The following is a 24210-nucleotide window of genomic DNA, read 5'->3' as shown; positions in this document are numbered from 1 at the left end:
GGCTGGTATTCAATTAAATTACCAAGCATGCAAAGAAGTAAGAAAAAAAAATCAATGGAAATTGACCGATAACTGATTCATGAAATACACTCGTTTGCTTTCAACATATTCAAAAGTTAAAAGAACAATTGAACCTCATGTTTTTTGCCAGAATCACCATAACAAAATAGCACAGACTGGGTGGCTTAATCAACAGAAATTTATATTTTCACAATTCTGAAGATTAGAAGTCCAAGATCAAGGTGTCAGGAAGATTGGTTTCTGGGGTGCCTGGTGGTTCAGTCAGTTGAGCGTCTAACTTCTGCTTGGATCATGATCTCAGAGTCCTGGGGTTCTGGGATATCACTCCTCATCTGACTGCATACTCAGCAGGAAATCTACTTGCCCCTCTTTCCTCCCCCTGCCTCTCCCACAGCCTCCCTGCTTTCATACTCGGTATCTCTCTCAAATAAGTAAGTAAAATCTTAAAAAAAGAAGGAAAGAAAGAAAGATTGATTGTTTTCTGGTAAGACTTCTCTTTCTGGCCTGTGGAAGGCTGCCTTCTCACAGTGTCCTCAAGTGGACATTCCTCTTTGTGCATACATTCCTGATGTCTCTTCCATTACTACTTATAAAGACATGAGACAGATTGAATTAGGGTCCACCTTAAGGACCTCACTTTATCTTTTTTTTTTTTAAGATTTTATTTATTATTTATTTGACAGAGAGAGATCACAAGTAGGCAGAGAGGCAGGCAGAGAGAGAGGAGGAAGCAGGCTCCCTGCTGAGCAGAGAGCTCGATGCGGGACTCGATCCCAGGACCCTGAGATCATGACCTGAGCCGAAGGCAGCGGCTTAACCCAGGCGCCCAGACCTCACTTTATCTTAATTAACCTCTTTCCAGGTTCTATCTACAAACATATTCATTTACTGAAGTGCTGGGGGGTCATGTCTTTTGCCCATTTCTTGACTGGGTTATTTGTCTTCCGAGTGTTAAGTTTCATAAATTCTTTATAGATCTTGAATACCAGTCCTTTATCTGTAATGTTATTTGCAAATACCTTCTCCCATTCTATTGGTTGCCTCTTTGTTTTGTTGACTGTTTCCTTTGCTGTGAAGAAGCTTTCTATCTTGATGAAGTTCCAAAGGTTCATTTTTGCTTTGTTTCCCTTGCATTTGGAGACATGTCTTGAAATAAGTTGCTGTGGCTGATGTCCAAGAGGTTACTGCCTATGTTCTTCTCTAGGATTTTGATGTATGCCTGTCTCATTTTGAGGCTTTTAATTCATTTTGAGTTTATCTTTATATGGTGTAAGAGAATGGTCCAATATCCATTTAGGGAGACTCTATTCTATTCCATTGGTCTATGTGTCCATTTTTGTGCAAATACCATACTGCTTTGGTGATCATAGCTTTGTAATGTAGCTTAAAGTCAGGCAATGTAATGCCCCCAGCTTTGTTTTTCTTTTTCTTTTTCATTATTCTCTTAGTGATTCAGGGTCTTTTCCAGTTCTATACAAATTTTAGCATGCTTTGTTTAAGCTTCTTGAAAAATTCCAATGGTATTTTTATAGGGATGGCACTGAAAGTGTAGATTGCTCTGGGAAGGATAGACATTTTCGCAATATTTATTCTTCCAATCCATGAGTATAGAATGTTTTCCCATCTTTTTGTGTCTTCTTCAATCTCTTTCATAAGTGTTCTGTAGTTTCTAGAGTATACATTCTTTAGTGTTTTGGAATAAGTAGTGCCCCAGTAGTGCTAGGTTTCAATTCCAGTTCTAGTACAAATTTGTGAAAATTTAGTATCTTTGAAGACTACATTTTGATTACTAATAAGAATAATTGAAATTAACTCATAAACTTGTAATGTGGATTAATAAAGTGAAATTATTTTGATTATTTTGGAAGTCCAGTCCAATGCTTGGTTTGATAAATTTACTTTCCCTTAAAAACTGGGATAAAAATGTCCAGAAAAAAAAAATCTTCATCAGGTAACATAAAGAACATTAGGAAACACATTATGATTTCCATGTAAGCGAAATAGAGAGTGCAAGTTATAATAATACTTATATTGTTATAAAATCTCAAAAATACAAAAGAAGCTTCAACTTTTCAGAAAAAAAATATAGTTATCATGTTACATGTATAGTTAAATTTGTATAGGTTTTTTTATATCTTCAAAAAATCTTTATGAGGAAAACATGATAATACTAAAAAGAAGCAAGAAATAAAGTGTAATATAAGAATTAAGATCATGGGTAATCACTGTAGTGGACAAGTCTTCAAAAACAAAGAAATAATTAGATAAATCTATACTACGACAATTGCCCAATAAAATCACAGTGAGTTACTAAAGTTGATAGAGCTGAGCAGATCTCTCCCTGTCAGAAGAACTAATATATTACCTTAAGCTTGAAAAGAAAGGGGTGATCTTCATTTTGTTTGTGGAATTTAACAAATAGCTAATTTGAACAATTCACATGTAAAAGTCAAAAGCTTAACCCCAGAAATAGAAGGGTTGAAAGAGCTTAAGGTATTTTCAGCAAATATTAACTTGAATTAGGTAGTGCTGAGTTCAAAACCAGACATAAGATGCTGGCAGACCCAGAGCAGTGGAAACATAATAATCATTTGTAGAAGGCAGGACTAGGGTCTGCACTGGCAGAGGTGCCTAATTGTGGAAAATTCAGAAGTAAAGAATTTAACAAATATAATCTATAGGTCTGGGAGTGATGGGATTTCTTCATTAATGGTGAACAAATGAAAATAATGGAAGGCCTAAAGCTTGGGCATCCATACCCAGGACTACCTAAGGCTTTGCTTTTATGTCCTATCTTTTCACAGTAGATCAGGACAACAAACTTCCCCGGTAACGAACAACTTTAGGAATCCATAAAACATGACTTATTAAGAGGCTTTCATTTGGCCACATTCCCACTGTTAGTGTCAACTTTCAAAATGAATAATAATATTCCTGGTCTGAGGAACATAAGGGAAAGCAATGACTCAAGCATAAGATGCCAGATGGAGTCGTGAAGAAAATGGCGATAAGCCTCCATATACTTGTGTAGAGCAGTACACACTGTGGTACCTTGGGGTGAGGTAAAGATGCTAGGGATCTGAGAGCCTGCGGTGTCAAATGTGTCATTTTTAACAACATGACCGACACGTGCGGATATGTGTTGCAATCTTTGGCCTTCCGTTCATGAGAAAGAGGACTAAAACGAGATCACAGTAGTACTATTGTAATCACAGTATATGTGGAGGCCATGATTTTTAGCAGAAATGGTGTTTTTTTAAGGAAGAAACTTGATGGAAATGGCAATGTTTGTGTGGTGGCCAAGAGAGAGGTCATCTAGGCCATCTCCTGGCCCGGTTCTATGTGTGGTGTGAGGGAAATAGTCTCATTTTGAGACGTTGGTAAGCATTCTGCTCAGTTGAAACTGGGAGGAGACGATGCATCCAGGCTGATGACAAACTTAGTGTTCTGAGGATACAAGTGACAGGACTTATTAAGGAGAGGAGAAATGGAAGTAGGAGCTACTTAAGGACTGATAGAACTTGTCTTAGGGATGAGGTGTTCTCGTTAGAAATGCGAGAAGGTATGGTAGTCTCTGGGTAACTGTTCTTTGTCACCGCAGCTTCCTGGAATCCTTCCTTAACACTGAATTACGTTCTTACATTTGGGAGTTTCGATTTGCCTCTTAGTTTCTTCTATCTGATTTTATCTGAATTTAAAATTTGCAAAATTCCCTGTATTTGTGGGATGTACTTTAGCATGTAAATCTATTTGGACTCCAAATAAAAGTCATCTTCAAATAACTGTCCTTAATCATCCTATGTAAGTGACTGTGCTGCAAGAATGTAGTTAAAAGAATATCATTCTCCTATCCCAAGTAAATAATACATTTTTGTCCACATATTAAAAAAGTCAGTGTTGTTATCAGACTTTACAGTTACAGCTTTATAAACAGCCACCATATTATCTCCCTTATGGTACATTACTTAGTAAATAAGTGTTGTAAACATTTACTACAATTTACAATTTTAAGCATGGCTTTTTAAAATCTCTAGCTACCTTCTCATATAGTATAAATATACAAAGGGAATTCAATGGGAGCACTTGGGTGGCTCAGTCGGTTAAGCGTCTGCTTTCAGCTCAGATCATGATCCCAGAGCCTAGGATAGAGCCCCAGGTTGGGCTTCCTGCTCATCAAGGAGTCTGAATCTCCCTCTACCTTTGACAGCTCCCCCTGCTTGTGCTTTCTGTTCTATCTCTCTCTATATAATAGAGAGATTCTCTCTATATATAAATAAATACAATTTTTAAAATAAAACAAAACAAACCAAAAAAAAAAAAAAAAAGGAATTCAATAAATGTTGTTTATCTGTCACTGTATAGGAATTCTCCAAATATCCTAAAATGTTTCCTTTCCTCATTTCTCTAAATGCATTTATTTATACACAAATATCATATAGCAAATCAAAGGTAATAGATTAGTAGCAAAAATCAAAGGTAATATGTGGATACATCCTATATCCATTTATCCCTGGAAGTATGCTTTGTGGGAAAAAAAATTTGATTCCCAGACCTCAAGCTGAACAGTCTTTGAAACTAGAAGCTGACATGTGAAATGATGAAATATGGGCCAATAGGCCTGGGAATTCTCTTTATTTTTTATTTCTCCAGAAAATGCCTTGGGAATTTTTTTGTTGCTGTGTCACTTTCAACTTGGATAGCCACTGGGGAAGAGTTAAAAAGAGATCTTATTTAAGCCAATGACCATCTTTCTTATTATTTTATTCCATTGTCAACTGTTTCTTCCCTTTGGGAGATCATTCTTACAATTTATTCTTTTGAGTTGTAGTTAAAAAACCAGTATTTCTACTTGAGGAGTTACATAAGAATTTCATATATGCCCAGAAACTTCTTAATTTTTTTTATTGTATTCTTTTAAATGAATAATTCTTCTAAAATATGTGTATTACCATTTACTGAGGACTTTCTAGGTGGTGAAGTATTGTACTAAATGTCCATATGTTTTCCTTTTCTTGAAGTTGTGGTTGTCAGAAATGCAACTAAGATTAGTTTAAGCAAAATTGGAAATATACTGGCTCAAAAAATCAAATGAGGCCTGAGGATCCAGGCTGAGGTAAAGACAAAGGTAGAGGAGAGACTCATTGATAACTAATATCTGGGATTTAGCAGTTATCAATAGTCAGGCTCAATCTCTTAGCTCTACTCTTTTATTCCTATCAGATTCTATTTCCCTGTAGAATGAGTTTTGCTCTGTATGACAGGGAACACAGTCAATGATAACTCCTGGTTTTCACAACTTTTTATATTTGACTCCCTGGGCAGAATTCTTTCTTCACTTTATTTGAAAATACCCAAGAAAAAACTGTGATTTCCCTACTCTGTCTGATTCAGACCCTCCTCCTGTAAGAGAAATCAGTGGTAATGGTAAGTAGAGTCTGTGTCAGATATTATAAAATTGAAGATTCTTATTTAATCATGAATTTGAATGGAAAGTAGGGAGGTTTTTGACTTTAAAGTATTGGGTCAACTACACATAACTGTATAAAAATTAGTTCATACACATTTTTAATTACTTACTACCCTTTCTCTTTCTGTGTTGTCACTTTTTTTCCACATGGAAACTTGAGGATCACAGAACACTAGGTGATATGTCTAGGAACATATTTCTGATATGTAACTGAGATTTGATTCACATGGCTGCCTTTAATGTTCATGCTTTTATCTGCTATAATATACATGTATAAAGATTAAAATTAAATGCCTCAATAACACTACTCTTTTAATCCTGGTCTTCTAAAAACTAAACCTAAGTCAAGGATCAAAGTGCTCATAACTCATTTGGAAGGTGCACAACAGAAACACAAGTGAAAAGAGAAGGGATGTAAGGAAAGCTAATCAGTGCAAAAAGTTGTATTACTTCCTACGTTAATGCTTCTTAATGAGCTGCAGTGAAGAGAGCATGTCACAATCAGGTGCACTGACGGCATACAGAACTTCTCAGGAAAGATGACAAGGAGCCACTATCTTCTGGAATACTTTATGGAGAAGAGGAGAGAAGGCAAATGTCTCTGTCAAAATCCTTCTTTTCTCCTATTTTCCATTGGTTAAACTTCACCTCACAGAAAATTAACTTTCCCATCACATATCATTTGCATCATATAATATAATGTCATTCAATATATATATATTATATATACATATACATATACATATATATATATACACATATACATATATATATACATATACATATATATAATGTCATTCAATGACAGTTCAAGATTTCAAATACCACAAATGTTGTGACTGCATTTCATCTAAATTTGAACATGTCAAGAAGACACAGAAAACAAAACAAAACATGGAGTGTAGCTGGTTGCTATGCTCTGATGTCTAAGAACAAGGGACTATGCCATGGTATGGCAGCATGGTCCGGGAGGTGAATGATGCATTCAGAAAGAGGCAGTTGAGGGAAACAGAAGAGGCACACAAGATTTATCAAATAGAGTCTATTTCTTGCATCACTGGAATCACTTATGTCCTCCATTCTATAGAGATTCCATTTTAAAATATTGAGCCTCCAGGCGCCTGGGTGGCTCAGTGGGTTAAGCTTCTGCCTTCAGTTCAGGTCATGATCTCAGGGTCTGGGATCCAGTCCCACATTGGGCTCTCTGCTGGGCGGGGAACCTGCTTCCTCCTCTCTCTGCCTGCCTCTCTGCCTACTTGTGATCTCTGTCTGTCAAATAAATAAATAAAATCTTAAAAAAAAAAATACTGAGACTCAATTTTTTAAAAGTAAGAATAAAGATGTAAGAGTGCCTGGGTGGTTCAGTCAGGTAAGCTTTCAACTCTTGGTTTCAGCTCATGTTATGATCTCAGAGTTCGGGGATCAAGCCCCACATCAGGCTCCATGCTGAGTTTGGAGTCTGCTTCAGATTATTTCCCTTTCCCTCCCCCTCTGTTTCTCCTCTGCTTGCTTGCATGCACATGTGCACCCTCTCTTTTCTCTAAAATAAATAAAAAAAAAAAGAAAAAGAAAAAAAAAAGATGTCCTCACTTCTTCCCTCAGAGGTGAAGGGTACCATTCTTCAAGTTAGAGGTCAGTTATAATCTCTTGGAAGACTCTAGTAAGAAGGTTAGCTATCTAGTCTTGAAGTCATAATTAATATGCATCTTTTTTTTTCTCATCTACCCATTTTAGATTCTCCTCATCTTCTGCTAATGTTTTAGGTGGTCTGGCTTATGTTACTTAGACCTTAATTCTTAAGCTTTAGAGTTCTTCCTTCTGCTGCACAGGTTGTATTGTGTTTATTGTTATTGCTTATTGGTGGCTCTGGCTAACCATGAAAATACAAAAAGAAAAATCAGCATATCAGCTGGTTTCTAGACATATTTATCCTAGAGTTTATTAAACTCTGGTTCCTTATGTGATCAGGATCTATTTTTTCGGCTAGAAGTCTAAGTCCTTTATTCACATGTTGTTCCACAACACGAGGAGCTCAAAGTGACCAGATAGTAGTCACAACCTCCAGTTTAGAAAAACCTTAATTTTAATAACCCTTGGAGGGTGTATTATCTTCCCAGGAAACAGCAATTTTTATCTAGCAGAGACCATGATTGTAGAAAAAGGAAGCAAAATTTCCACAAGCAGATTAAGAGTGTGATAATGTGTGATATGGTTTAACTGTGGGAGGGACTATTCTTTATCACAATTACAGTTCCCAAGCCAATGCATTCTAGCACTAGAAGACATAGTAATATATATCTATCATTGGTTCAATCATTATATTGCAACCTGAAGGACAATGTCCTAACTCAATATTATTTTTTCCCACGTTGGGCATGTTGATTGCTTTTAAGAAGACTATTCCGTAATTCTAATAGATCAATTGTTTCTGTTTCATAAGCCCATTGTCACATGTTTTTGTTGTAATACGGATCCCTTGGACTTAGGGAATGTGTGTGGTAGGTACCATATGAATGAAAAGGCTTTTAGTAAGTTCTGGGATAGTGGTGACTATAAAGACATTGTAATTAATCAAGGAAAACCTGTGTCTAGATATTAGACCAAATTCTGCAAGGCTAAACTATTGTCCTCTTCTTTCTTCTTCTTCCTCTGCCCACTTTAGTGACATTTAGAAATTATTCTGCAGTAGAATATTCTTCCAAGAAATGGTGACTTATTAAATGTTCAGCATTGGTATCTGTTGCTGGTCAGTTGGGTACTCATCAGTAGTAAAACCCAGACAATATCAGTGTTGGTAAGGAAATGGAATGATTAAATTTATGCATGTATATATGTATGTATGTATATATGTATATATATGTATTTAGAAAGCATGTGCAGGAGGGAGGAGAAACAGAGGTAGAAGGAGAGATAAAGGGAGAGAAGCAGAGAGAGAGAAAGAATCAGAATCCCCACTGAGTGCAGAGCCCAACATGGAACTCAATCTCATAACCCTGAGATCATGACCTGAGGTGAAACCAAGAGTTGGACACTTAACCAAATGAGCCATACAGACACCTCTGGAACAATTAAAATTCTTACATACTGCTGGAGAAAATATGAAATCGGACATTAATTAGAAAAAATATTTGGCCATTTATAGTAAAGTTAAATATACTCCTATTCTATGATCAGCAATTCCACTCCTAAGTATTTATTCAAAAAATATAAAGCCTATATGTGTAGAAAGATTTGAAAAGATTATTCATAGAAGTTATACTGATAATAGTTCCAAACTAGAAACAACAAAAGTCCATCAACAGGAGAATGATTAAATGGATTTTGATCTATAATGGCATACTATTTAGCAATAAAAAAGGAGTAGAGGACTGACATAATATCAATGAGTTTCCAGAACATTATGTTGATCAAAGAAACCAAGCTCAAAAGATTACATAAATATAATTACATATATCAAATTCTATAGCAGTCAAAACTAATCCATAGTGAAAGAAAGTAAATCTGTGGCTGTCTAGGTCTAAGATTGTTGGGGGTATTGAAATTGATTATATAAGAACTTTCTGGGATAAAGAAAATATTCTGTATCTTGTTAGGGTAGTGCTACATGTGTACATTTATAAAAGTCATCAAATGGTACATATGGAATCTGTGCATTTTATTGAATGTAAATTATACATATGAAAGGATTAAAATGAAAAATGGGGTTGTAAATTCCAGCTAATTCTTGCACTGGACATTGCTGGCTGGGGGTGGAGAGGAAGAAAAAGAATATTACATCCATGCATCTTTTTAAATTGAGCTGTAGGTTATTAAACTCATAGCTCTCTTATTCACCCTTGATTTACACTGAGGCCCATGGGTTCATAACTTTTGACCCTATCACTTCGGAGCCAATCTCACATAAAACCAGAATTCTTAACTGGACATTTCTGTAGTAACAAGAACAGTGGATGTGATTTAAATGGGGAATAACTTAAAATTGGCTTAAGCTCATAATTACTCCCTGCAGTATCTGTAAACGGAAAGAGGAATGGTTCATTAATATAGAAATTATTATTGGATAATCATGATTGTTCATGGAGACCAGAATATAATTTTAAATGTTCTTTACTTTGCATACTGAATCTCTAATCAGTCCATCCAAACTGAATCTCCTGAACATCTTATTTTACCTTTCATTCCTTTTCCTAGAAGAACCCATCCTCATCTCCATTGTCTACACATGTCTGTATAGTGTCAGATATGCCAGCAACTTGTGGAGGCACCTGGGCGGCTCAGTTGCTGAGCATCGGTTTCTTGATTTGGCTTAGGTCATGATCTCAGGGTCCTGGGATTGAGCCCTAAATCAGGCTTCCTGCTCAGCAGGGAATCTACTTGAGGATTTCTTTCCCTGTCCATCTGCCTGCCATCCCCCTCCCCTTACCTCACTCATGTACACACATGTCTCTCTCAAATAAATACATAAATATTAAAAAAGAAAGAAAGAAGAGGAAGGAAGGAAGGAAGGAAGGAAGGAAGGAAGGAAGGAAGGAAGGAAGGAAGGAAGGAAGGAGAGAGAAGAGAGAAGAGAGAAGAGAGAAGAGAAGAGAAAGGCAGGCAGACCAGCAGCTTGTGCCTTAGACATCCTTGGCTGGGGGTGGGAAGGTAAGCAAGAGATTTTTCTCCAATGTGGGTGACAAGAAGGGGAACTGGAAGGGGGTTTTGTATTCTTCAGGTTTTGTATTCTAACGGGGTTCATTAGTCCTTCAGAGTGAGAAGACTACAGGTCAAATCACCATTTTCTTCCTAATTAACAACTAATTTCTATACATAGCTCGGTGTTTTTGTGTCAACAGAGTTCTTTGCTTTCTTTTTCTATTTAATCAAAGATCTTCTTCCTAAAAATGATGGAGAAAGCATTAAAATAATGAAGTGGGTTGAAGTGAGAGTTAAAGGAAGAAAATTCTGTATTGCTTCACTTATTCTATAATAAAAAAGCTTTCAGGTAAAATGAGGTTAAATGATTTTCTATTTGACATATCTTTGAGGCTGATAAAGAAATGACATAGAATTTATTAACCTCAAAAAGTTTTTGTAGCATAGGTTTTGCTTTGTGCTTAAGAATTTTAAATGCTTGTCTAATGTTCTAAATTCTGAATGTGAATTTTTCCATCCAAACTAGAAATTGGGTTTATAACCTGAAAATATGGAATTTATATCCATATTTGCCAACATACTTGATTCCCAGGTTCCCATGATGCAAGTAAAACAAGAATACTACCACTACTTTTCCATTCTATATCAAACTGGTATGAATATTAAGCAGGATATTAATAAGATAAATTACAGGTTTTAATTTGATGGTTACTAACCAGCTCCTTTTAATTTGCTTACCTGACCTATCTACTGAATAATATAAAATCATGGATAAAGGTAATATCTATAGTATAGGAAACTGAAAATCAATTAATGACATGAAAAAGCCTGGAATGAAATATTGCTCGCTAACTGAGAAATTGTTGACTTCCAACTTAAGCCTATATATTGAAAAAGCAGTAGAGCCAAACTGCAAAAAAGACAATGACAATGAGTGGCATCATCATCTACTTATTCAAATCAAATATTTAAAGAATATTATTAGCTCCTTCTTTGAGTTATATATTCAACCAATCACTTAAGTGTATGATTTGTATCCTTAAGTAGCCCTAAAATCTATTCACCTATTTCCATTATCAGTTACTACTTCCATCACATTCCTTGTCCGAGTTGTTAAAGAAGCTATCCAAACATATTTCCTGACCATAGTTTTATCTCATTAAATTATTCCCCATTTTGAATTCACCACACATTTCAAAATATTCTTGCTAAATCCTTTACATAAGCTCCCCATTTACTTAAAGATAAAGTTAAAATGAATCTTTCATGATCCAGTAACTGCTTATTTGAAAAATCTTAGCAGGAAGCTGTATTTTATCTCCTCATGAGTTTAACAGACTACCACAAGCACTGATGAAAACTTGCTAATGATTATTTTAAAGAATTTCAGAACAAAGGATTCAGAAACTACTGTTTTTTGGTTGTACATATTACTATTATTAATTAGATTTCAAAGTTACTTTTACAAAAACAAAGCATCTCATGAGTTTATAATCATTCTTTGCTTAAAAAATGGCATCCTATGAAGTGAAGCCTTATGGGCACAGTGTGTGTGAACCATATCAAATCCATGCTTGATTCTTTGGTTCCCAGGGTCAGAAACACTCATATATGTAAAAGTTTTTAAAAAACAACACAACCGGAATTGAACTGTCCTCATTGGGGAAGTTCACACAGGTTCCAGGATTTCAATCTTAGCTGCCTGGGTTTGAGTCTTAGCACAGTACAAGCAACTCAGGTAAGCTTACCTGTATATATTAGCTTATTCATCTATAAAATGGGAATAATAAGAACATTTACCTCACATGATTTTTAGAAATTTAGTTAATCTATATAAAGCATTTAGAACACTGCCTGGGAAGTGACAATTGTTGATATTATTAAATCATGTGTATTTATATATAGCCGTATATAACTGTTTACATGTATAAGCATTTTAAAGAACATGATAAACACATCCAATTCTAAATATTCATTTTAGTCACACTGTCAGGGGAATTTGACAGCATGGGTCATTCTTTACTTCTTGATGCATTTTCTTTATTTGGCTTCCAAGGCAGTTCCTTCACTTGCTTTTCCTATTTCTTAGGTTTTTCCTTCTCAGTTATTATTGCTTGTTCCTCCTTATCCTTCTTATTTCAAAAAGTAGAGATGCTCTAGAGCTTTGTTTTGTTAAATTGGAAATAAGCCCTCTGTGGAGAGGAAATAAAGCTGGGTTCTCTAATTCTCAGGCTCATTATATTAAGCCAACTCACTTAACCCTATATAAACTGTCTTGACATTTTAGGAGAACCAGACCTTCTTTGTAATTAGAAGAAACTGAACATAGGTTTTTAGGTCTAGTGAAATATAACAACCATGGGTATTTATTTTAGAGTGTTAGAGAAGAACATTTTGCTGTGTTTATCTCTAAATTTTATTAATCTTTCTGTGCCTTATGTTAGTCAAAGTATTTGTTTCGGCAGTAAATACTGTGATGATGAAAGTAAGAGTAAAGCCTAGGAAGTGGAAATTATTTATTATTTTTTATTTTTTCAATTTATTTATTTTCAGAAAAACAGTATTTATTATTTTTTCACCACACCCAGTGCTCCATGCAATCTGTGCCCTCTATAATACCCACCACCTGGTACCCCAACCTCCCACCCCACCCGCTACTTCAAACCCCTCAGATTGTTTTTCAGAGTCCATAGTCTCCCGTGATTCACCTCCCCTTCCAATTTACCCCAACTCCCTTCTCCTCTCTAACACACCTTGTCCTCCATGCTATTTGTTATGCTCCACAAATAAGTGAATACCTATGATAATTGACTCTCTCTGCTTGACTTATTTCACTCAGCATAATCTCTTCCAGTCCTGTCCATGTTGCTACAAAAGTTGGGTATTCATCATTTCTGTTAGAGGCACAATACTCCATAGTGTATATGGACCACATCTTCCTTATCCATTCGTCCCTTGAAGGCCATCTTTGTTCTTTCCACAGTTTGGTGACTGTGGCCATTGCTGCTATAAACATTGGGGTACAGATGGCCCTTCTTTTCACGACATCTGTATCCTTGGGGTAAATACCCAGGAGTGCATTTGCAGGGTCATAGGGAAGCTCTATTTTTAATTTCTTGAGGAATCTCCACACTGTTCTCCAAAGAGGCTGCACCAAGTTGCATTCCCACCAACAGTGGAAGAGGGTTCCCCTTTCTCCACATCCTCTCCAACACATGTTGTTTCCTGTTTTGTTAATTTTGGCCATTCTAACTGGTGTAAGGTGATATCTCAATGTGGTTTTAATTTGAATCTCCCTGAGGGCTAATGATGATGAACATTTTTTCATGTGTCTGATAGCCATTTGTATGTCTTGATTAGAGAAGTGTCTGTTCATATCTTCTGCCCATTTTTTGATATGTTTGCCTGTTTCGTGTGTCTTGAGTTTGAGGAGTTCATTATAGATCCTGGATATCAACCTTTTGTCTGTACTGTCATTTGCAAATATCTTCTCCCATTCCATGGGTTGCCTCTTTGTTTTTTTTTTACTGTTTCCTTTGTTGTGCAAAAGCTTTTGATTTTGATGAAGTCCCAAAAGTTTATTTTCGCTTTTGTTTCCTTTGCCTTTGGAAACATATCTTGAAAGACGTTGTTTTGGCTGATATCGAAGAGATTACTGCCTATGTTCTCCTCTAGGATTCTGATGGATTCCTGTCTCACATTGAGGTCTTTTATCCATTTTGAGTTTATCTTTGTGTACGGTGTAAAAGAATGGTCGAGTTTTATTCTTCTACATATAGCTGCCAGTTTTCCCAGCACCATTTATTGAAGAGACTGTCTTTTTTCCTGTTTTGTCGAAGATTAATTGACCATAGAGTTGAGGGTCCATATCTGGGCTCTCTACTCTTTTCCACTGGTCTATGTGTCTGTTTTTATGCCAGTACCATGCTGTCTTAGTGATCACAGCTTTGTAATAAAGCTTGAAATCAGGTAACGTGATACCCCCAGCTTTATTTTTGTTTTTCAACATTTTCTTAGTGATTCGAGGTCTCTTCTGATTCCATACAAATTTAGGATTTTTTGCTTCAGCTCTTTGAAGAATACCGGTGGAATTTTGATTGGAATGGCATTAAAAGTATATATTGCTCTAGGCAGTGTAGACATTTTAACAATGTTTATTCTTCCAATCCAAGAGCATGGAATGGTCTTCCATCTATTTGTGTCTTCTTCAATTTCTTTCATGAGTGTTCTGTAGTTCCTCAAGTACAGATCCTTTAGCTCTTTGGTTAGGTTTATTCCCAGATATCTTATGGTTCTTGGTGCTATAGTAAATGGAATCGATTCTCTAATTTCCCTTTCTGTATTTTCATTGTTAGTGTATAAGAAAGCCACTGATTTCTGCACATTGACTTTGTATCCTGCCACGTTGCTGAATTGCTCTATGAGTTCTAGTAGTTTGGGGGTGGAGTCTTTTGGGTTTTCCATATAAAGAATCATGTCATCTGCAAAGAGAGAGAGTTTGACTTCTTCATTACCAATTTGGATACCTTTTATTTCTCTTTGTTGTCTGATTGCTGTTGCTAGGACTTCTAATATTATGTTGAACAAGAGTGGTGAACGTGGGCATCCTTGTCTTGTTCCTGATCTCAACGGGAAGGCTGCAAGCTTTTTCCCATTGAGGATGATATTTGCTGTGGGTCTTTCATAGATAGATTTGATGAGGCTCAGGAATGTTCCCTCTATCCCTATACTTTGAAGCGTTTTAATCAGGAACGGATGCTGGATTCTGTCAAATGCTTTTTCTGCATCAATTGAGAGGACCATGTGGTTCTTCCCTCTTCTAATATTAATTTGTTGTATCACATTGATTGATTTGGGAATGTTGAACCATCCTTGTAACCCAGGGATGAATCCCACCTGGTCATGGTGGATAATCTTTTTAATCCTGTTGGCTAGGATCTTTTGAGAATCTTAGCATCCATATTCATCAGTGATATTGGTCTAAAATTCTCCTTTTTGGTAGGGCCTTTGCCTGGTTTGGGGATCAGGGTAATGCTGGCTTCATAGAAAGAGTCTGGAAGTTTCCTTCTGCTTCAATTTTTTGAAACAGCTTCAGGAGAATAGGTGTTATTTCTTCTTTGAAGGTTTGGTAGAATTCCCCAGGAAATCTGTCAGATCCTGGGATCTTGTTTTTTGGGAGGTTTTTGATCACTGCTTCAATCTCGTTATTAGATATCGGTCTATTCAGGTTGTCAATTTCTTCCTGGTTCAGTTTTGTTAGTTTATATTTTTCCAGGAATGCATCCATTTCATCTAGGTTGCTAAGCTTATTGGCATATAACTGTTGATAATAACTTCTGATGATTGTTTCTACTTCCTTGGTGTTAGTTGTGATCTCTCCCTTTTCATTCATAATTTTATGAATTTGTGCTTTCTCTCTTTTCTTTTGGATTAGTGTGGCCAATGGTTAATTGATCTTATTGATTCTTTCAAAAAAGGAAGTGGAAATTATTTTAACAGACTTGAATTCGTACTGCAAGAGAATAGTGATAATTCTGTATAAATCCCTTTGCTAAAGTGTTTTCATGTATGACTTTTAATTTGCATTATAGTATAGGCATAGTATAATCACGTTTCACATAGGAAATTTAACTATGTGTGACTAGAGTAAAAGTAAATCAAGGATGGAGGGTGGAAGATAGGCGTAGGTAGAGAAAAATGAATATAAATGCCTGAAAGTAAGTGAGATTTGGGAGCTTTGAATGCAACTCACAAGTTGCAATTTCAAGTACCTAAATATCTCTCATCTCTCATAATGTAAGTTTCTTGCTTGTTGCTTATTTATTGTTAAAACTGGTGCTTAACCAAAGAAATAGTTATCCATCCCAACAGTGAAGGTAAAGTTGGCTGTATTAGCTGTCTATCTTCAAATAATTTGTCATAAAGGAATTTTGGGGGAATTTTTGACCATTTGCAAAGTTTGCCTTTTCTGTTTTCTTTAGAACCAATCTTGTATGCAGTGCTTGTCTCCATGGATTTAGATCTAATGATCACAAGAATATCTTTGTAAGCTGAATGTCAGCTGTTCATTTCTGTGCTTATCTGGTATTTTTGTCTTTTGACGTAACCCAATGAAAGCCAAATTATAGATTTTAAAATTATTCACTTAAATGTAATATTAGAAAGCATGGCAATACAGCCTAAATTTGTTTGCTATCTCTTATGACCATGGTAAAACTGCAACTTCTTGGCAAAGCATAGATTTAATAACAATTTCAGTTACAAAATAATGCCAAGAGTGTTTTAACATTTTGTTTTTTGAGATTTCCAACAATTACTAGCACATACAACAATACAAACACATATGAAGAACAAATGATTTTTTATATTTATATAAAATATTTTGCCGAGTAAATTAGACATGGTATTTGCTATAAACTGAATTATTGTATCCCACAAAAAATCATTATGTTGAAGTCTAATCCCCAATGTGATTATATTTGAAGGTGGTGTCTTTGGGAGGTGGTTAGTGAATGGAGTTAGTACCCTTATATAAGAGATTTGAGAGAGCTTTCTCTCCCCATGATGTGAGGATGCCTTAAAAGTCATACTTAAAACATGTTAGCAAAGAGATTTATGCAGAATTATCACTATTCTCTTACAGTATGCATTTCCTTCTATTAAGAAATTTTTACTTCCTAGGCTTTCATCATCACTGTATTTACTGCCAAAACAAATACTTTGACTAATATAAGACACAGAAAGATCAATAAAATTTAGAGATGAGCACAACAAAATGCTCTTCTTTAAAGTAAAAACCCATGCTTGTTTATATTTCACTGGACCTAAAAACCTGTGTTCAATTTCAACTAATTACAAAAATTTTTGGTTCTCCAAAAATGTCAAGACAATAGACATAAGGTTCAGAGAAGTGGCTGATTATAATGGGGCCAACAATCGGAGAATCCAGTCTTGTTTCCTCTTTTAGAGGGCTTATTTTAAATTTAACACACAATTTTTTTCATACTCTTTCAAGAAAACTCTCCTTCAGTCTTTGGTGAGAGAAAATACGATCTTTTCTTTTTTTTAATATTTTATTTATTTATTTGACAGACAGAGATCACAAGTAGGCAGAGAGGCAGGGAGAGAGAGAGAGGAGGAAGCAGGCTCCCTGCTGAGCAGAGAGCCCAATGCAGGGCTCGATCCCAGGACCCTGGGATCATGACCTGAGCTGAAGGCAGAGGCTTTAACTCACTGAGCCACCCAGGCGCCCCGAAAATACGATCTTTTGAATATATAAGCCTTTTAGATTGAAAACTAAAAAAGTCTATAAGATACTAATCTGTAGTCATGTTGAACATTTCCCCAAAGCAAGATTTCCCTAATGTGTATACACCTTAATGTGCACTTTTCTCCACTGTGGTATTGATTAGACTGGCAGAGACTAGATATCACTATGTAAGTGAATGGCTTATATTGTAAATTGAAATGTAAAGGTAGCACAACAAAATTATCTAAAAGTTTAATGGTACTAAAATTATTTTCAACTTTCTTTCTTCCCTCTTCTTCCTCTCTGTTGACTTTAAAACTAACATATCTTTGTAATCAAATTTTACTCATTTGTTTATAGCTTATGCTAATCTAATTTCATAGATAAATTAGTTTCCCAGTTACCTGTAGTGATAGAAATTAATATTTATGAAAGTCTTTTTTTGAGTTAGGAGGTCAGTGTGAGGAAGTGGGGGGAAAGCTCGAGTTGATCTGAAACAACCTCTTATAGTGAGATAATACAGACTTTGGTGTTTGAAGGCAGGGGTTCTAGTAGAGACTCTGCCATCAAATGAATGTGTAAAGAAAGTTCCCTAATTCTTTGCACATATTTCATTTTTCTGGTAAAGAATATAGATACATATTCTCTCTTGGAACACTTTTTTAAGACTGTTTTAGAAAGGAGTGCTTATAAAATTGTGGGCAGTTATTGTTTATAATATACTAAATTTGCAAGCTATAAAAATAATTACAGAAAGGATTCTTATCAAGTCAAGTTGTAAGAATTGTGGGCTGTTGTTAAGGGATTACTTAAGCAAAATTTTCTTCCCTAGAAGACAAGAATTGCTAATGACAGGTAAAGTTAAGAAGGAAAGGGATATTTTGGATGTCCTTCAAATATAGAATGCTAAATGCCACATTTGAATTAGGAAAAAAAATGATCATTTGTCACAGAGCATTCCATGCTTTGTGAGCCAGTAAGAATAAAATTCTATTTTTCCCCATGTGAGATAAATATAAGAATGTTTTCAGAACAAAATTAAAAATAGCATGCAACATCTCTGAGCCCTTTTTCTAGTGACTGCCATTTTCTTCCACTGTCTATGAATGGGATTCCTTGCCTTCTTTTCCCAGGATCTGTCTTTTCCAGTATTTAGGACCAATATTAACCTTAGGCAAGAATGTTTAAGAACATGAGCTTGGGAGCTACAACATGTATATGTTATCTTGCATTTTTAGTAATATCTGTATTAGTCAATTTTGCTGCATGGACAAAGGGTCTTTAAATCTCACTTACTTACATGAGTAAGCTTTAATTTTGTAGCTAGAAGAGGCTGTGACTTGGCTAGGGCTGTATCTCTCCTGCAGGACCCTAGCAGAAGGAGCATCTCTCCATGTAGTGCATGCTCTTTTCATGGCCCCATTTTAAGGCTCACGTTCCATCTTAAAGCTTTCACTAAATGTGTGTTATATCATGTCTGCTCACTATCCACTGGTCAAGATGTCACACGGTGTGCCAAAGCTCAGGCAGGAATGCCTTCTCTCCTCGTAGGAGGCATGACAAATCACATGGTGAAGGGAAGGGTGAGGAAATCTTACAGGGAAGAGAGCGAGAGAGTGATTGTAAACAAAAATGTAGGAATTTTCCTGCCAGCTGTCACCACATGTTAGACTGGCCTATTTGTCTGAACCCGCCAGGTGTTAATTTACAACAACCACTACCAACCATTTGAAACTTACTGAATAGAAAATCTTCCAAGTTTACGTAACCGAATGCATTTTTTCATCTTCGTCCTGGTAGGTCTCTCCCAGCTCCTGTCTTCCCATCTGCTCCCTGGTGTAGATAATATGCCTGCATTGTCAGAAACATTGTAGGTGCTGCTTTCTCTCTTTTCATACTGTATCTAGTCATGCCTAATATCTGACTGCCCCTACTTTATATGACTGGAACTTTTCCTCAAGCAAATTGAGGGAGGAGAAAATGATACCAAAGGCATGGGCCATACACATAGAAGAGGTTTCAGGGATTTTTACTCTAATGGGTACTACAGAGCCAAGAGAACTATACATTGATGGGTCATAAAATTTATTCACAGTTGGGGAGCCTGGGTGGCTCAGTGGGTTAAAGCCTCAGCCTTCAGCTCAGGTCATGATCCCAGAGTCCTGGAATCAAGCCCCGCATTGGGCTCTCTGCTCGGAGGGAGCCTGCTTCCTCCTCTCTCTCTGCCTGCCTCTCTGCCTACTTGTGATCTCTGCCTGTCAAATAAATAAATAAAATCTTAAAAAAAATTTATTCACAGTATAACTCAGATGTACATTGAAGATAGGGCTCTTTAATATTTTCTATAATTTTTGTGGTCTTCTTCATAATTTTTTTTAGTAATTGGGAAAATAATTTTAGTCTTAGTTTAAAATATTCTAATCTAACAACATAAATAGTCCATTTTCCATTTACCTGGAAAAAAATGTTCAGTCTACCATAGTTTTTAGTATTCTACTCCCTCTGATTTTCTCTGTTTTTCTCCAAGTTGAAACCACTTTGAGCTGTACTGCCTTGTTTCCAGTGTGTGTGCAGGTAGATATATAAGAGAATATTTATAGAAGCATTGTTTGTAATAACAACAAAACCCTTTAAGTAGGATTAACCTGAAAAATGGATATGTTGTTTGCATATTTATACAGATGTATACTATGTATCAGAGAAAATATGGAGTATAGCTACCTTTATTCATGAGGCTTAATGCAAAAACATAATGTGAATGAAAAATGCAAGTGTTTGGTGGGATTCTGGGAAGATGGTAATGTTAGCAGCATGATTTTTCAATCCCTCCAAAACCCTGAGTTGATAATAGAGCAAATAGCACAAGAAGAAAAAAAAAATAGAATATTTAAAATGTTACTAAGTGACAAGGTATTATCACAAACTCCAACAGAAGGGCAGGAGGGGACAAATCACGAAAACCCGAAAACCCGTAAGACCTGCATATCATTATCTGTGCAGGAAGGAGGAGGCAGAAATGGTGAGGTGTCTGTCAGACCTGAGAAAGGGAGAACTTCAAATAAGTAAGATATTATTTGCTGAAAAACATAAGGAGGACAATTAAGAAAAAAAGCTGGAACCTGGAGGGTTTTTACCCCTTCCAATACTGGGTAAATGCATGAAAAAGAAAGGGGCTGAAGTTGTGGATTCACAAAACTGACTGATACTACTCCCAACACAGAGTCCCACAGTGATGAGAACTTCCTAGGAGTAGAGTAACAATTGAGAAGCTACAGAAAGAAAGAGAAGATCTAGACCAAAATTGACAGGGATACAAGGTCTAGAATTCTCGTGAGCAAGCCATCAAATATTAGAACAATACATAAAAACAGAACTAAGCATTTATTGGAGATACATAAGATTTTTAATTTTGCATTATTCTAATATTTCAGGAAAGTTAGTTTCATATAAAAAATAAGTAAGGGAAATGAATCAAAGTCAAGTCCTATGCAAAATTATTATAAGGAAAAGAAAATGAGAAGCAAAATAACATCCCTATAGAGAGTGAAAAGAGTGCCCAAAACATATCAAAATTAACCTGTTAGTTCAAAATGAGCTAAAATATATTAAAAGTTGTATGAGTGGTGCCTGTGTGGCTCAGCCAGACTCTTCGGCTCGGCTCAGGTCATGATTTCACGGATGGTGAGGTGGACCTTCACAATGGGTTCTGCTGTCGGTAGCAAGTCAGCTTGAAGATCTCTCCCCCTGTCCTCCCCCTGTTCACATGCTCACTCTCCCTCTCTCCTAAAATTATACAAGGTATGATTAAATCATTAATTAGGATTTTTTTTTTTAATTTTAAAAAACATTTTATTTATTTTAGAGAAAGACAGAGAGCACATGACTGGAGGAGGAACAGAAGGGAGAAACTTCAAGCGGACTCCTCACTGAGCGCTGACACTGAAGCGGCGGAATCTCAGGACACGAAAATCATGACCTGAGCTTTTAAAAACAAGAGTCGGTTCTTAATCAACTCAGCCACCCGTTAATTAGGACTTTAAAACATAAGAGGTAAGTGAGAGATCTCAGGAAAGAAATACAATAAAAGAAACAAAATTCCACAAAGGAAGCATAAGGAACACGGAAGTAAATAAATAAAGCCAATAATATCTTAAGAGAAATACAAGGTGAAACCAGAGGGAATGTTTAAATGGGAATGGAAGAAGAAATGTGACAGAACTGTAGAGATAGTGATAAATATTGAAGATAGGCAAAGAAAAGGCAAAAACCTAATTCAGGGAACAAATTATGCTAAAATCTATAGTTCAAGAAAAGTTTCTTGAAATAAAATTAAACTGGATCTACATTTCTAAAGGTAGAGTATAGCTTAAAATATCTACTTGAAAGGCCAACATCAAGATTTGCATTCTTTTTCTTGATTTTAAAGGTAAAATATTATTTGGACATATAATAAAATTACATTATTATTGAAATTTGACAGCAGTACTCCATGCCAGGTGAGAAAGAGTAACATTTATGATAGTTAAGGCAAGTACAAAACAAGCAATTTTTTTTTCCCCCCAGAAAAGGGCACTGATGAATTGTGGTTAACATGCAAGATTCTGGTAATATTGTTCTGTTAGCTATCTGTGAATAATCAACCAAGAATGAGATTGAATATCAAAATGACTAAAAATATTGTCAAAGGATAATTGAAAAATATTTTTGAGCATTAATTTTATAATTGCTTATAAAACTAAAGCTGAATAAGGATGAAGAGGGAGAGAATATATGTAATGGTTATGTGTTAAAGTAATGTAGATACAATGCAATTTTTTAAATGGAAGAATAGGGAAAGCATATGCAGATAAACCTTTGAAAATTTTTCAGTAGGCAATGGTGGTGGGAGAATTAGTGTCAGTATTGAGAATAGTGTGTGTCACATGGGGTAAAGCAAATGAGTAATTATGGGTTGTTCTAATTTTATCATACCTATCATTCTCAAGTTCCTAGATTCCTAATGTAGAATAAAGGAGATTAGATGTAGGAGAGAAGGTAGTTAATTAGAAACTCTATAATCTTTTATTTGAATTGAAAATAATAAGATATACTTGTTTACACACACACACACACACACACACACACACACACACACACAGTCTCTCTTTCTGTCAGCCTGAAAGATCTAGAAACAATGAACACTTTAGGAACAATGAAGATATTCAGCTCTTGCTAAATATGATTTTTTGTTAAAATAACCGAGTCTTTGACAAAAATGGCCGAGTCTGAGTCATCTTGTGGTGATACATGGTGAGAAAACCATCAAGGGTTATTAGGGTCATGTCAAAAAGGATCAGTTACTCATTTGGAGAGATTCTCACTGGCCAAACATAGAATGATTTAAGCTTAAAATTAAATACATGTAGTGGATAAAAAGACATAAAATATATGAGTTTGCAGTGTTATGACAAACAGTCATTTGATGAGGAAGATGATAGGAAACCAATTTTAAATGGCAGTCTATTTTAATTTAATTTATTTTATTGTGTTATGTTACTTATATACAGGACCTCATTAGTTTTCGATATAGTGTTCCATATTCACTGTTGGCATATAACACCCAGTGCTCCATGCAGTCCATGTCCTCCTTAATACCCATCACCAGTCTCACCCATCCACCCACCAATTCTTTATTTGAATATTAAAAATGTAAGGCAAATGAAGTTATAATTTTGATATACAGAAGACATGTGGCATTCATGGTCTAATCTAGAGGTAGATAAATACAACTTTGATGCCTTTCTATAGGAAAAGAGTGTATGCTAAAAACATATACTCTATATTAGTTGAGTGGATTGAATTATAGCTCCCCCAAATTTATGTCCACACCCTAACTTTCAGGACCTATAATGTGACCTTATTTGGAAAAAGGGTCTCTGTAGATGTGATTAAATAAGGATTTTGATGTGAGGTCATCCTAGATTACTGGGATGGTTTGTAAGTCCAATGACAAATGTCCTTAAGAGAGACAACAGAGAAGAAATAATACAGAGAAAAAGCAGACTGGAGTTATACAGCCAAAAGGTAAGAACTCCTGGAGCCACTAGAATTTGGAAGAGACGGGAGGATTCTCCCCTGGAGCTTTCCCAAATTGTTGAGCCCTATAGATACTGATACTTTCGATTTTAAGTGTCTGGCATTAAGAACTGTGGAATAAAAAACTTCCATTGTTGAAAGCCACCTAGTTTATGGCAGTTTTTTTGCACAGCTTCAGGAAACCAAATGCACACATCATACATGGATTTTTATGGAACAAACTAGTTTCTAAGTCTTCTAAATATAGGATGTAATAACAAATGTCAGCAGGTTTTTAAAATATAAATATAATCCAGTAGGCTTGTTGATTTTTATACCTTGAGTAATGTTGTTTCAGTTTTCCTATGGATTACATTAAAACTCATAAAAATATTTCATATTATAGTGCCAGAATTCATATCAATAATCTGTAATACAGGGATTAATATATCGTCTTAAGTACCAGTAATGGGATGTGTTTTGCTAATTTAGAAATTGGGTTTGTTGTTGTTAATAAAATCAGTCTATTTAATTGACATCTGCTTTTCAACTTTTTGGTTTTTTTAACTAAGAAAGAATGCTTTCTTGGTATGCAGTGGGTGTTTTTGGCCTAGCTAGGAAAATTTATTGCTTGAAAAGTTCACAGCAATTTTCTTTATGGTTCACATGTTACTGGTAGAATGAAATCATCTAGCATATGGCTTTTGGAAAAGATACACGTAAGCAAACAAAAGTACTAAATGTCAGAGTATCCTCATCTTAGCACACACATACTTCCAAAACA

This window comes from Mustela nivalis (assembly GCF_964662115.1).
Source record: "Mustela nivalis genome assembly, chromosome: 4".
Classification (NCBI taxonomy): domain Eukaryota; kingdom Metazoa; phylum Chordata; class Mammalia; order Carnivora; family Mustelidae; genus Mustela; species Mustela nivalis.
Note: the sequence above shows the minus strand (reverse complement) of the source record.